Source organism: Pleurodeles waltl, chromosome 4_1 (genome assembly GCF_031143425.1).
Source record: "Pleurodeles waltl isolate 20211129_DDA chromosome 4_1, aPleWal1.hap1.20221129, whole genome shotgun sequence".
NCBI classification, from domain to species: Eukaryota; Metazoa; Chordata; class Amphibia; order Caudata; family Salamandridae; genus Pleurodeles; species Pleurodeles waltl.
The window spans coordinates 894,175,419-894,191,697 of record NC_090442.1 but is presented as its reverse complement, the minus strand read 5'-3'; positions in this window follow the sequence as shown (position 1 = coordinate 894,191,697).

The window sequence follows — 16,279 nt, the reverse complement described above, 5'->3', positions numbered from 1 at the left end:
CTAAAATGAGTATAAGAAGGGCACCCAAACTTACAAACTTTAGAAACACTTCTGGAATCAAGGGGAACCTCTGCCTGGAGAAGAGCTGATCGCTGAGGAACAAGTGCTGCCCTGCCTGTGACTGTGCTTTGTGGAGCTTTCCTGCAGTGCTGCTTCTGCCAGAGTAAGAGGGCAAAGACTGGACTTTGTGTGCCTTCCATCTTGAAGAAGAAATCTCCAAGGGCTTGATGTAGAGCTTGCCTCCTGTTATTGAAGTCTCAGGGATAGCAAAGACTTCTTCCTGCCAGCACCTGGAGTCTCTGGAGAGACCCCTACTCTGCTCTGTGGTGCCCTTCCAGTTCCTGGGACCCTGAAAGGAGAGGCTGGCAGCCTAAGGACAAAAATACACGCACCGCGCACCGTGCGGAGAAAAGATCGACGCGACTCCGATCGCGGCTGAGAAAACGACGCGACGCCGGCTCCGCAGCTGAGAAACGACGCCGCTGGAAACGCGACCGGAGAATCGACGCCCGGAGCAGGAGAAACGACGCGCAGCATCGCTGACGAAGGCTGAGAGATCGCAACCAGCGCCGCGGGACTTCGGACCGTCGCATGGCTGGCTTTTTCGACGCGCCTCGCCGAGCCGAGCTGTTTTCGACGCATAAACCCGTGCCGGGTTATTTTCGACGCACACCGCCCGTGCGGGGTTATTTTTGACGCAAACCAGGTACATTTACACGCTAGCAGCGCTAGTGTGTTGTTACAACTACCTAAAGACTCTTTTTATTTTAAACCTTTAAAAAATCATAACTTGACTTGTGTATGTTGGATTTTTGTCGTTTTGGTCTTGTTTTGTCTAGATAAATATTTCCTATTTTTCTAAACTGGTGTTGTGTCATTTTGTAGTGTTTTCATTAAGTTACTGTGTGTGTTGGTACAAATACTTTACGCCCAGCACTCTGAGGTTAAGCCTACTGCTCTGCCAAGCTACCAAGGGGGTAAGCAGGGGTTAGCTGAGGGTGATTCTCTTTTATCCTAACTAGAGTGAGGGTCCTTGCTTGAACAGGGGGTAACCTGACTGTCAACCAAAGACCCCATTTCTAACATTGGTGACCAGCGGTCGGGATTTGGACTTGTATTTGTACTTGACATACAGTAATTGAGTGTACACTACGGTTTTTGATCTCAGACCACTACGTGACCACATACTACTTGTCTTGTGATTCTGCTTTTTGTTCTCTGATGTCCTCCTGGAAGTATTGCTAATATTTTTGGACTTTGGTTTTTGGTTGTGAAGCCTTTGCAGAAATGGAAGTCAATTTCTGGCACCTATCTATGTATAAAAAGTGGCAGCTTAAAGCATTCTGCATGGAAAGGGGACTGGCTGTGAACAAGGAATCCAGAAGGGAGGATCTTGAGTCAGCCCTGTTTCAGGATGAATTGAAACGTTGTCAGGCAACACCACCAAATGAGTCTGAGGAGGATAACTACTCTGAGGAGGAGGACTACTCCAAAGAGGAGGGCAGTGGCCCTGAGGAGGGAACAGAAAGAGATGATAGGCTCCTAGCTCGAATCCGGAGGCTGGAAGAGCTTAAGAGGGCCGAGGAGAAGAGAGCCTTAGTCCTGGCAGAAAGGAGGAGGGACTTAGAGATTAAAAAAATGATTTATGCTTACGAGCTTAAATTGAAAGAGCTGGAAGTCATGAGGGCTGAGTCCAGCTGGAATGGTGGCAGCAACAATTGTATATCCAGTGATGCTGCAGAAGTGCACATGCCCAGAGAGGTGGTGCCCTACTTGAAGGAGGGAGTTAACACACGCCAGGAGGTTCAGGGGTATGAGGTAGCTCCAGTGATGCACGGGGTCTCTGAGGTAGATTGGGGAACTGGCATGGGGAGTCATATTCCTACTGGTGGGAGGGACACTCTACTGACTCTAGGTGAGAGTGACAGGGAGAGGGGTTCCCCCCAAGTAGAAGTCCTGGTTATGGAGTGTGAAGACATCCCAGAAGAGTGTGGGTTGAGTGTCAGGGACAGTCAGGTACTGTCTCACCAGTCTCAGGAGGGTGATGTGGGGTGCTTTGTCAAAGCAGAGTCACTGGATGGTTGGGTGAAGGGTACTTTGGTTAATTCATGTGAGGGGCTGAGTGATGTAATTGCTGGAGAGCATATGTCTAGTCCTTATTTTCCAGAGCTATGCCAACACCAGGTGGAGTGTGAGTTCTCTGACCCCAGGGAGCTTACAATGGAGGCAGACTTCTGGGTGAGTACCAGAGAGTCTGAAGAGGCATTTGGGGGTGCTCCTGAGAGGAGTGGTCTAGGTAGTTCCCAACCAGGTGAGGTAGGGAAGGATTGTAGTGTCCCAGGTAGGTCCCAGTGTAGTGGGATGGGTGAGGGACCCCATGTCCAGTCTCAGAGGAGAGGGAATGGGGATGGGTTGAGGCCCAAGGTGCCCGATATCCGGTCCCAGGTCCTGGAGGGTTCCCTGCGGGAACACCAGGAGGGGAGCCTAGCCTGTACCATAGGGCCATCTGTTGAGGGAGACCCCACAGTGTCAGGAGAACTTGGGGGGGCGGCTGTAGCCAGCGTCCCACCAGTTCTGGTGTCTGGCAGTACCACTCCTAGTGAGGGGTTGCAGAAGTCCAGACAGAGGGTTGAGAGGGGGTTGCGGACCCCAGTGGAGAACCTGGAGGGTCAGGGGTCAGCTCTGAGTGCAGAGCCCCCCAGGAATGACCTTGGTGAGACCATTTCTGGGCTGGGGGGAATCCAGACTCTGTCAGATGGGCAGAGGTCAGGAGACCTGCGCCAGCCAGACTCTTGTATGGCCCTTGGGGAAAGTGTTTCCCTTGTGGGGGGTAGGTGTGCCCCCCAGGAAGTCCTGGTGTGCCAGGCAATGGTTCAACCGCAGGGTGGTGACTCTGGGTTGAATGATCAGGTTCAGGGGGTAAACTCTGACCTGATGGGGGGTAAGTGTGCTCCCAAGGAAGTCCTGGTGTGCCAGGCAGTGGTTCAACCGCAGGGTAGTGACTCTGGGTTGGATTGCCAGATTCAGGGGGTAAGCTCTGATCTGGTAGGGGGTAGGTGTGCTCCCCTGGAAGTCCTGGTGTGCCAGGCAATGGTTCAACCGCAGGGTGGTGACTCTGGGTTGAATGATCAGGTTCAGGGGGTAAACTCTGACCTGATGGGGGGTAAGTGTGCTCCCAAGGAAGTCCTGGTGTGCCAGGCAGTGGTTCAACCGCAGGGTGGTGACCCTGGGTTGGATGACCAGGTTCAGAGGGTAAACTCTGACCTGGTAGGGGGTAGGTATGCCCCCCAGGAAGTCCTGGGTTGCCAGGCAGTGATCCAGTCTGTGGGTACAGACCCTGGATTGGGAGGCCAGGTTAAGGGTGTCCCCCCTGACCTGGAGGAAGGGGCTACTGCTAACAGTACCCCTACCATGTTGTCTTCTGGGGGGGCCGCTCCTAGTTGGGTGGTTCAGGACCCCAGAAGAGAGGGCAGGGGGAGGGAAGCCTCACCCCTGGCCCTGGTCCAACCTGAAGGTACAGACCCCAGGTTGGAGGATCAGTTGCAGGTTAACATCCCTGCACTGATGGAAGAATTGTGCAGGACTGCTTCTACAAGCACCCTGACAGTTTTGGACTCTGGGGGTGCCGCTTCTGCAGGGAGGGTACAGAGCCCCAGAGGGGAGGACCAGGGTCAGGTTGTCATCCCTGACCTGGTGGAAGAGAGAGTGGTCAAAGGGTGCCAGGCACCTGGGGCTACCACCCCCCACTCTCCACAGTCACAGTGGTTAGAGAGGCCTGAGGTTGGGCTCTCATCCCTGACAGTTGTCTGGGGCCACTGTGGCTTACTGTCCTGGTGGACAGAGTTGCCCCTGGGGGGGGGAGGACGAGAGTCACACCCCGGGGGTGGAGTGGGCAACACCACTGTGTTGGCCCTGGTGGTACTATCTGCCCATTGCAATACATCTGTGAGCAAAGTAAAGTTAGGTGTTGCACAGATGGTGTCTGTAGATGTGGAGAAGGGTTCCCCATGGGTTAGCTTAGTGGGCCCTGAGAGTATGGACAGAGGGATCCAACTGGAGTCAGGAAGGCGTAGAACTGGAACATGCCCCTGCTGTTGTGGGCCTGGGTCCTTGTTCTATCGCCCCAATCAGGGAAGTACATCAAGGTATTGATTGTTCTCCCCTGGCTTTAGGCTGGTAGGGGGTCGTGTTGGACTTTTGCTCATGCAGGGTCATCCCCAGACTTTTTTGCCTCCTGCCTCCTATATTTTTCTGACATGTTGCTGTTGGCTTTTCAACTCTGAGCACTTTACCACTGCTAACCAGTGCTAAAGTGCATATGCTCTCCTGTTTAAATTGTATGTAAGTGGTTTATCCATGATTGGCATATTTGATTTACTAGTAAGTCCCTAGTAAGGTGCACTAGAGGTGCCAGGGCCTGTAAATCAAATGCTACTAGTGGGCCTGCAGCACTGGTTGTGCCACCCACATAAGTAGCTCTGTAATCATGTCTCAGACCTGCCACTGCCGTGTCTGTGTGTGTATTCTTACACTGTAAATTCGACTTGGCAAGTGTACCCACTTGCCAGGCCTAAACCTTCCCTTTCCTTACATGTAAGGCACCCCTAAGGTAGGCCCTAGGTAGCCCCAAGGGCAGGGTGCAGTGTATGGATAAGGTAGGACATATAGTAATGTGGTTTATATGTCCTGACAGTGAAATACTGCCAATTTCGTTTTCACTGTTGCAAGGTCTGTCTCTCTCTCATAGGATAATATGGGGGCTACCTTTAAATATGATTAAAGTGTAGATTCCCCTAGAGAGTAGATGGACATGTGGAGTTTGGGATCCCTGAACTCACAATTTAAAAATACATCTTTTAGTAAAGTTGATTTTAAGATTGTGCGTTTGGAAATGCCACTTTTAGAAAGTGAGCATTTTCTTGCTTAAACCATTCTGTGACTCTGCCTTGTTTGTGGATTCCCTGTCTGGGTCAGTTGACAGTTGGGTTGTTTTTCACCTCACACCAGACAGTGACACAAAGGGAGCTGGGGTGTGATCTGCATTCCTGATTAGCCATCTCTGCTAGGAGGGAGGGGTGGAGTGGTCACTCTCATCTGAAAGGACTGTGCCTGCCTCTGACAATGCTGTCTCCAGCCCCCTGGTGTGTGTCTGAGGCCTTGCCTGGGCAAGGCAGGATCTCACAAGAAGGTGTGAGTCCCCTTTGAAGAAAGGTGACTTCAAAGACTAAAATGAGTATAAGAAGGGCACCCAAACTTACAAACTTTAGAAACACTTCTGGAATCAAGGGGAACCTCTGCCTGGAGAAGAGCTGATCGCTGAGGAACAAGTGCTGCCCTGCCTGTGACTGTGCTTTGTGGAGCTTTCCTGCAGTGCTGCTTCTGCCAGAGTAAGAGGGCAAAGACTGGACTTTGTGTGCCTTCCATCTTGAAGAAGAAATCTCCAAGGGCTTGATGTAGAGCTTGCCTCCTGTTATTGAAGTCTCAGGGATAGCAAAGACTTCTTCCTGCCAGCACCTGGAGTCTCTGGAGAGACCCCTACTCTGCTCTGTGGTGCCCTTCCAGTTCCTGGGACCCTGAAAGGAGAGGCTGGCAGCCTAAGGACAAAAATACACGCACCGCGCACCGTGCGGAGAAAAGATCGACGCGACTCCGATCGCGGCTGAGAAAACGACGTGACGCCGGCTCCGCAGCTGAGAAACGACGCCGCTGGAAACGCGACCGGAGAATCGACGCCCGGAGCAGGAGAAACGACGCGCAGCATCGCTGACGAAGGCTGAGAGATCGCAACCAGCGCCGCGGGACTTCGGACCGTCGCGTGGCTGGCTTTTTCGACGCGCCTCGCCTCGCCGAGCTGTTTTCGACGCATAAACCCGTGCCGGGTTATTTTCGACGCACACCGCCCGTGCGGGGTTATTTTTGACGCAAACCAGGTACATTTACACGCTAGCAGCGCTAGTGTGTTGTTACAACTACCTAAAGACTCTTTTTATTTTAAACCTTTAAAAAATCATAACTTGACTTGTGTATGTTGGATTTTTGTCGTTTTGGTCTTGTTTTGTCTAGATAAATATTTCCTATTTTTCTAAACTGGTGTTGTGTCATTTTGTAGTGTTTTCATTAAGTTACTGTGTGTGTTGGTACAAATACTTTACGCCCAGCACTCTGAGGTTAAGCCTACTGCTCTGCCAAGCTACCAAGGGGGTAAGCAGGGGTTAGCTGAGGGTGATTCTCTTTTATCCTAACTAGAGTGAGGGTCCTTGCTTGAACAGGGGGTAACCTGACTGTCAACCAAAGACCCCATTTCTAACAGTCACTCATTTGTATACACATGATGTAGACAACGGGGACAGTCCACCTGTAAAGTACAAGATTTACAGAGTGACTGATGAGGCCATGGCCAGCATCAAGGATGAGGTGTCCAAGATGTTAGCTTTAGGGGTTATTCAGGTTTCCAATAGTCCTTGGGCCAGCACAGTGGTTTTGGTTCCAAAGGCTGCTGCCCTCGGTGTCACCCCAGAACTCAGGTTCTTTGTGAACCTTTGTTGACTCAACAGCATCACGAAGACTGACACACCCCCCATTCCCAGAGCTGATGAGCCCATTGGTCAGTTGGGATCTATTAAGTTTCTCACCACATTTGATTTAATATCTGGGTACTGGCAGATTGCCTCACCTGAGGGGGCAATGGAGAGATCAGCATTTTTCACCCTAGATAGGCACTACCAATTCATCGTTATGCCCTTTGGGATGATAAATGCTCCAGCCCCCTTTCAGAGGTTGGTTAACTAGTTTTTTACTAGGTTGGAGGATTTCAGGGCAACCTAGCTAGATCACATTGCCATGTTTAGCTCCAGCTGGGAGGAACACCTGCAGCACCTCTGTAAAGTGTTGAAGGCTCTGCAGAAGGCATGCTTCACTATTAAGGCTAGTAAGTGCCAAATAGGGCAGGGTTCTGTGGTTTACCTGGGACAGCAGATGGGGAGTTGCCAGGGGGCACCCCTGCAATCAAAGATTAATACCATTCTGACGTGGGAGCCTCCCAAGACCCAGACATAGGTGGGAGCCTTTCTAGGGCTCACAGGATACTACAGGAGGTTTGTTAAGGGGTATAGCACTATTGTTGCCCTCTTGACTGAGTTGACTTTTAAGAAAGAACCAAGGTGATCTGGACTGAGGCTTGCCAGACAGCTTTTGATGCTGCCCTGAAGGTGGCCATGTGCACTTCACCCATGCTGAAGGCACCCTACTTCTCCAAAGAATTTGTTGTACAGACAGATGCTTCGGAGCATGGTGGGAGAGCAGTACTTGCACAGCTAAATGAAGAGGGACTGGACCAGCCTGTTGCCTTCATTAGTAGGACGTTACTTCCCCAGGAATGTAGGTGGAGTGCAATTGAGCAAGAAGCTTTTGCTGTGGTCTGGGCACTGAAGAAGCTAAAAGCCTACTTGTTATGGACTCACTTTTGTGTTCAGACAGACTACAGGCTCCTCAGATGGTTAATGCAGATGAAGAGTGAGAACCCAAAACTGTTGAGGTGGTCTATCTCCCTACAGGGAATGGATTTTACATTGGAACACCGCCCTGGTACAGAACACTCCAATGCTGATGGTTTGTCCATATTCTTCCGCCTTAGTGATGAGAACTCACATGAGGTTGAGTAGTTCTCCCCATTTTCAACTGGCGGGACACGTGTTAGACCTGGCATCCTTGGTGCAGTTTCCCCTGTCTTTTTTGCCTCTTCTTACTGTAGTTTGACCATGAAGAATAAAGCACAGTGAAATGTGCCCATTGTTGTACGTGTGGTGCTAAGAATCCTCTAGGGATCAAGTAAAGTCTCTAGCTGGTCCCGGAGAGCAAAAAATCAACACCCCTGTGAAAGAGGTTTTGGCAAACAGTACAAGGTGAAAACCAGGGCTCTCCATTACCTGGATGTCAGCAAGCTAAAAAGTAGAGCACGTCATAGGGTGCTGAAAGGCTTTTGCCACACACTTACCCCATTTATGGCTTCTTTTACATTGGACCAAAGAACAGCCCTCAGGGATAGCCAAAGCAATATCTGGAGCATAGAACTCATTCAGCCATGTTGTTGTCATACAGAGCACAGTTAGCACACCAGTATTTGTGATGGTATAAAATAAAAAATCAATACCAGTGAATATTCATTTATTTCTTTAAAGGGGTCAAGGCTCTTTAGAGAAATAAAAGAGTGTTTCCACACAAGGTTTCTAGGGTGCCTATTGTAAGATAAGTACCAGATTAAACACACATTCTAAATAAAGCAGGTCCATTTGAAATTCCTTAGGAAAGGGCTGCAATTAGTGGTGGCTGTGCCATTTAGATATGCATGACTAATGTATGTTTCATATTGTTCTTTACAGTGCAAAATAGTGTTCAGTTTATTTTGCTACCAATCCCATAACCAAACTTAATTTAACAAGAAATTTTCTGGGAATGTCTGCAATTTTTAAACATACATAATAATAATATCATAAAGGTGTCCTAAGTGTAACTTCACTTTTTCAATGAATTGCTTAGGTTGCTTTTATATATAAACTATAGTATTCCACATATACCCCACTTTTCTTTTGTTGTTCTTTCCTATTGTTAGACCTGGCATCCTTGGTGTTGTTTCCCCTGTCTTTTTTGCCTCTGCTTTCCATATTTTGACTGTGTGCTGGACTTTGTTTTTGCTGTTTTTGGTATTCTGGGCACTTTACCACTGCTGACCATTGCAAAAGTGCAAGTGCTCTCTGTGTAAACTATACGTGTAATTGGCTTTTCAATGATTGACATATTTGATTTACTAGTAGGTCCCTAGTGAAGGGCACTAGAGGTGCCCATGGCCTCTTAATCAAATGGTGTCTTCTTGTTTTGAAGTCTCAGGGCCATCAAAGACTTCCTCTGCCAGCACCTGGACTCTCTGCTGAGACTCCTACCTCATCAAGTGGTGCCCTATTCAGTCTCTAGGCCCTTGAAAGGTGAAGCTGCTGGAACAAATGCAGAAATCCACGCACAGGAGCGGTGCAGGGAAAAATGTGATGCACCACATGCAACGTGGCTGTAGAAATTACGCACCACCTGCAAAATGGCTGAGAAACTGACTTATCACCTGCATCGCTGCTGGGAAATCAACCCATCACCTGCATAGCAGCTTGAAAAACAAAGCAACACCTGCTTGCGACTGCAAAAATTGACACAACCCCCACGCAGCATGGTTCTCCATCACAGTGCGGCTAGATTTCACACTCATCGTCGTTGGGAGTCAAAATCAACGTTAACCTGCCCACATCGCTCTCTTGTGGGAGAGAAAAATGACATTGCCTACCCGACCGGAGAAGAAACAACACACAGCCTCATTTGTAAGTAAGAAATCTACGCATCTCTGACTTTTCTGACTCACGCTTGCCTGTGCACTTTATTTTTTATGCAAACCAGGTACTTTGTGTAACACCAACACATCCATTGTTTTCTATGAAGTAAGACTTTTTTAATTTAACAGTTTAACTTTGCTTGAGTTTGTTGGATTTTTGTCATTGTTTGATGTAGATAAATATTGGCTATTTTTCTAAACTTGTGTGGTGTCCATTTTGTAGTGTTTTCACTGTATCACTGTGTGTGTTGGTACAAATACTTTACACATTGCCTCTGAGATAAACCTGACTACTTGTACTTGTGCCAAGCTACCAGGGGTGTGTGGAGGGGTTATCTCCATTACCTGACTAGTGTGTGGGTCCCTGCTTGGACAGAGTGCAAACTGACTGCTAACCAGAGAACCCATTTCAAGCACGTGTTGCCCCGAAGAACCAAATCCAGCTGTGACATTGTTTCAGATTCCATTAGAGGCTGATTGGTTCACTGTCATTGATTTATGCCAAGCCTTCTTTTCAATACAGTTGCATGAGGATAGCCACTTCCTCTTTGCATTTCAGTTCGGAAATCATGTTTTGACATGGTGCAGAGTCCAAGAAGGGTACATTGAGAGCCCTTCGATCTTCAACCAGATTTTAAAGGAAAAACTGGAATCTCTAGTTATGTCCCATAACTCAGTTCCTATCCAATACATCGATGACCTAATGGTGGCTTTGAACACGCAGGAAGCTTGTAGACAAGATACCAATGCATTATTGAACCACTTGGCTGAGAATGGACATAAAGTATCCCCAGAAGAGGTGCAATATTGCCAAAAATAGGCTCAAAACACTGGGCATGTCATGGAGAAAGGAGCGAGAAAAGTGTCACAAAAAAGAATTTCAGCAGTTTTGAGAATGAGTCCGCCAACCACACAGAGTGAAGTCAGAATGTTTCTGGGACTTGTGGGCTACTGTCATCAGTGAATACCCAACTATTCCCTCATGGCCAAGCCTTTGCACAGGTTGACACACAAGGATGTGTATGATCCTGTACTATCGGATAACAACTGTCTCATTGCTTTATTGGAGCTGGGAGAAAGTATCTGTGGTTTCCCAGCACTAAGAATGCCTGATTATAACAAGTATTTTGTACTTTTCTGTAGTGAGAGGGAGGGCTGTACTCTCTCAATGCCTACACAAACACAAGGGAGTGCCAAGAGACCTGAGTCTTATTTCTCAGCCACATTATATCCTGTAGCTTCTGCACTGCCTAGTTCCCTTAAGTAACTCCGGCAGTCAGCAAAAGTATAGAGAGATGTGAAAACATTGCCAGGGGTAGTTCATTAACTGTGTATCTTCCACACTCTGTGGAGCTGTTGTTGAGCAGAACAAGAACCAAACACCTGACAAGCAGCCGACGTAAAAAATGTGAACAAGTGATATGCGCCGTGGAGAAGGTGACTGTTAAACACTGTGGTGTTCTGAATCCTTCATCCTTATTACCTATGCTTGGTCAGGAAAGTTGTTATTAAAATGAAGTGGACCATGATTGTCTCGATGCTACTAAACGTTAGCAACAAGCAGAGACCAGATATGCAAGATGAACCATTACCTGAATCTGATTTTGTCCTATATATTGATGGCTCATGTTTGTAAGACAGTGGAGAAAGCCTGAGAACTGCTTATGCTGTATGTACCCTTTCTGGAGTTATCAAAGCTTCCTGGCTTCAAGGAGCATTCTCTGCAAAAGTGGTCAAGTTAATTGCTCTTACTAGAGCATGCTGTGTCTCTGATTAGTTGAGGGGGACAATCTTTACCGATAGTCAATACGGCTTTGGTGTCTTTCATGACTTCGAACAATTAGGGTCCCAGAGGGGGTTTGTGATGTCCTCTGGATCTCCAGTCCAGAATGGCAATCAAGAGAGAAACCTCCTTGGTGCATTACAGTTGCCTGAGCAAGTTGCAGCTGTCAAGTGCCCTCCACATTGTTCTGGAGTTAATCATGCAACGTTAGGCAATAGGTATGCAAATAAAATTGCAAAATATTGTGCTCACAATGTTTGTACCTTTAATGGGGAATATACGAATGAAGAAATGGATAAGACTAACTACAACCTTTTTTTGGTTATAGTGGACACCTGGGGTGAGGTAAAAAGGATTCAAGAGAAAGTGGAGGAATAGCAGAGTTGGTTCAGAGCAGGATGTGTCAAGAGATTAAATTATATTTGGGTTTCAAAGTATGGAAGAACACTGTTGCCAAATAGTCTGTTACCTCCAAAGGCTAGACTCTTCCATGGTTCCACTCATGTTGGCAGGTTCGTTATGGTGAGGTTGTTCAGACAGACCTGGTTGAATCCAAAGTTCAGATTGATGGCTGAAGCGTTGTGTCACAGGTGCATTGTGTGTCAACAAAACAATATTGGGCAGAGAACTGCAGTCGCACTGAGTCATATAGAAAGATCAGGAGAGTCTTTCAGCAGAATGCAGATGGACTTTATTGAGATAACTGTGTGCGATGGATTGGCCATTGTGTGCATCTTTCCAGTTGGGTTGAGACATATCCGACTAGAAAGAATGATAGTTTCACCATAGCAAAATTGTTGTTAAGGGAACTCATACCTCGATTTGGCTTCTCAACTTCTTTAGAATCAGATTGTAGCACTCATTTCAATAACGAAGTCCAAAAATTGTTTTGTGCAGAATTTCCAATGGAACAGAGACTACATTGCAGCTATACACCTGAGGCTTCACGTTCGCTGGAGCAAGTGAATGGCACACTAAAATCCAGACTGGAAAAAGTGTGTGCTTCAGCATCTTTGAAATGCCCTGATGCTTTGCCTCTTGTATTGATGAGTCTTCAGAGTATACCTGATTGAAAGACTGGATTGTCTCCCCACTAGATTTTTATGGGGAGAGCAATGAGGTCACCAGCAATTCATGCGAACGCACTTGCACATTTGTGAAAATGACAGATGATATGGTCCTCAATTATTATAAAGGTCTAGCTGGCATGGTGCAATCTGTATCTCATCAGGTAGTAGAAGCTACAGCCTCTCCGCATCAAGAACAGTGATATTACCTCAGCAACTGGGTCTTGGTGAAGAAACACATCAGGAAAACATGTTTGGAGCCTCCTTGGTGTGTGCCTTACCAAGCTACCTTGGTCACCACAACTGCTGTGAAGTGTAGAGGTCTCCCAAACTGGATTCATGCTTCTCATACTTGCAGAGTTGAATGCCCCCTTGATACGACAGCACCTGGTCCAGAAGAACCAGTGGTGAGAAAATGGTGACAGGAGCTGGTTAGTCAAGCTGTTGGGAACCAACCTGAGCCTGAGGGGGGGGAAGGGTCTTGAACAAGCCACAAATGAAGCTGAAGCAGAGCCAACTGCGTCTTGTCCTGCAGTGGTAAATGAGTCAAACTCAGAATCAGATCTTGATGAAGGACCTATTTCTGGGAGAAAGGAGGTGGGAGCTTGAAACCGATGGACCAGTAGAAAAGAGAGAGAGAAAGTGAGGCTGCCTAAAGAACATGTGTCAACGACCATTGCTGAAGTGACTAAGAACTCTGACTTGTGCGAAAGTGAGTACAAGGGTGTTACTGTAAAAAAAATTAAGAAAACAGGAGTGTCCTGTTGAATGTATTCCTCACCTGAATGAACCTACTTCACAGCTGACACAGATAAAGAGTTCTGGGAATATTGGAGTCAATATTCAAATTTGCTTAAACCTCCATGATCTGAACATTGTAGCTAAATTCCACCTTAAATCATAATTGTCATCGATGAGTCTGATCTGCATAGTCTTTAAAGATATTCATATGTATTGGGATAGGACATTGAGAAGGATACCTAAGCTTTAATGAAATAAGAGAAAGGGTTGACATTAAAAAGAACATGGTATAGGGATGGGGAAGTCTCATGAATATTTGTGTGTATGTTATTGATGAACATTTTCACTTTATTTCCTGTTTGCATTGATGAAATTAACAAAGAAATAACTCTGCTGCTGTCTTTAAATCAATAGTAGAAATGATTTCAGGGAAGAAATGGAGCCAGATCAGAAAAGTAGATGTAGGTACATAGTAGGTGCTTTACTGCTTGTTTTCCTTGTAGTACTAGTGGTGTTAATAATAAGAGCATTTGACTACACATTCTGTAGAAAAGAAGTTATCTCCTAGTGTTTCCCCACAATCGCTAAGCCTCAGAGACAATAGCCTTTCAATGTTAGATGAGAAAGCTTTACATTTCAATGAGTCAAGAGGAGAATATTCTGCAAATGTATATTTTAAATTGCTGTATGAATGTATCAACAAAATAAATGGTAGGGTTTGTTATATTTGCACACAGTTACCTGCTTCTGTGTTGAAAGTCATCACATACCACTATATTCCATTGACTTATGGGATTTCCTGTAGTCTTTTATTGATCATAGTTTACAAAAAGGGAAGCTTACAATGTTATTTTTTAAATTATGATTTGTTGTTTAAGCATCTGAACAAGCTCCCTTATTTTAAAGGTGCAGAAATAGGGAAATATTTTGTATCACTGAAACCTTTAGATACTGCATGTGCACATAGACACAATCTGACTTGTTCCATCCCTGAGACAGAAAAGAAATTGAATTTAGTGGAGGAGAGAAGTGAATTAGAATCCGGGTCCAAAACGGACCAAGAATTTGCAGCACAGCATAGATGGAAAAAGGAGAAAATTTAACTTCAAGTGCAAGGAAATTTATCAGCTTTGACCTTGGATTGGCAACACAAAGGAAAATTATGCCTACACATTTATCAGAGTTATATAGACCTGTTGTTTTTAGGGAAAAGTGATTGTGAACATGTTTTGGTTTTGGGTGTTACAGGCATGAGTGAATTCTTCCTGGATGGGAAGGATCCTGTGATTCCTGAAGTATATTTTAACTCTGGACAGTAAGCCTATTTGAAGTTGACAAAAGGATGGCATGGTATGTGGTATTTAGCAATAGTGTTTCCAGAGATCTATCATGTGGAACCTCTCGAGGATCCTTTGTTGAAAACGAAATCTAGAACTAGGCGAGGAGCTAGTGCTACAGAAATAGTGGGAGATACTTTTAGTGCATTGTTCCATCTGTAGGGGTGATTCTGAATGACCTAAAGAGTAATTGGTTGCCTACAATAGTGGACAATTTAGCTACTAGTACAGGGAACTCTTTGTTGCTTGTGAACCTAGAGATGGTAGTAATAAGGACTATGATTTTGCAAAATAGATTTGTGTTAGATTAGTTGCTCGCAAAAGATGGTGGAGTCTGCCAGATGTTGAAGGTTCAGCAATGTTGTACTTACATTCCAGATAAGAGCAATAATTTGCAGAAGTATATCCAGAATATGTCAGGGTTGATGAAGATTTAAAAGAGTTGGAAGCAACGGGTCCATGGGAAGCCATTGAAGATGGATTTTCTGCTATAGGCAGGTGGTCCAGGACTTGGAAGTGGAATTTTAGTTTTTGTTCTGATGCCATTGTTGGTCATTGCAATAATTGCAAAAGTTCTGGTGCTGAGATATGAGGTTTTCCAGAATGTGAAAATTCAGCAGTGAGGAAAAAGAAGAGTAGATCTTTAAATGGAGGACAGTCAGTGTAAATATCAGGATAATATGAAATGTCTAGGGGAGTCTAGACGAAAGCTGATGGAAATGACAGGGTTCTAAAGAGTCTCATTTGAGGCGAATGTAGACTTGTAATGATTTAATATGTCATCGGGGGTGGGGTTGAGAGAGCATAACTTGGCTGTGCCATTGTGCATTCCAGAAGGAGAAAATAAAATGTCATATATAATGTGTTTTTAAATGAATTCATGTAAACGAAGAAACTGAAAGTCTTGAATGAATGTAAGTTTGGCTTTGAAATTATAATAAATCTTTTAAACTTCTAATTTGCCTCCGAAATTCAATGTGTGACCAAATGGGTTAACCAAGACTTATGAATTTTTGAAAGTGGATGATGACACTGAATGTCATACATGGGGTAGTGAGCCTAGATGGGGACATTCACTAGGGCTGGAAAAATTGTTGGTCTTTTTGTCCTTTTGTCAAAGCACAGCAAGGCTGACACAGTATTATGATATCTGACGCAGTCCTGAACATGACTCAATCCGGACAATATAGAGGAAAATACATTGTAAATCAGGATCTTTCTGCTTAGTCTGAAAATGTGTAGAATAAGGCCCTATTTAGAATTTGGGCAGGATTCTCCTTCAAAAATGCAACTTGGGTACCCTACCTATCAACCCTCAATCAGCGCGCATTGTTTAGAGACAGGTGGACTTTTAGGGACATATTTACTAGAAATTGGAGTGGGGCAGCACCAGAAGCCTTTCTGCCACACTGCCCTACTTCAATTTGAAAGGGCAGGAATATTTACACGATACAGTGCATACCTGCGTTTTCAGCTTGCGCCGGAGTACCAATTGGTGCCTCACCTCAATGCAGGCACCCGTTGTCCGCGTTGTTGGTAGGATTGTTTTTTGTGAAGGAAGGGGCACCTTTCTGCACAGAAATAATCCATGGAGGTATTTTCCTCTTTGTATGTGTGTGGCAGAATGCAGCACACCTATAAAGAGGAAAAAAAAAAGAGAAATAAAGGTATTTCTGCTCTTGGCACCTTCCTTGAGAGGGCGTACGGTTTGACACATTCCCAGGTTTACATAGCCTTTAAACCTGGGAATGCGTCAAAACACCTGGGCATTGTGTGGGAAAACCACCCAAGGAATGCTCCCCTGACAGAGTGTAAGGTAACGTAACGGCTTGTGCTGCATTGCCTTACACAATATCTACAAGGCCATGAAAAGCCACACAAAATGGCTTTGCTTGGCTTCATGGACATTGATCGGCATTCTGCCCCACCAGTGCATTGCAAAGAGCGACACATTTGTAAATATGCCCCTTAGTATTCTATT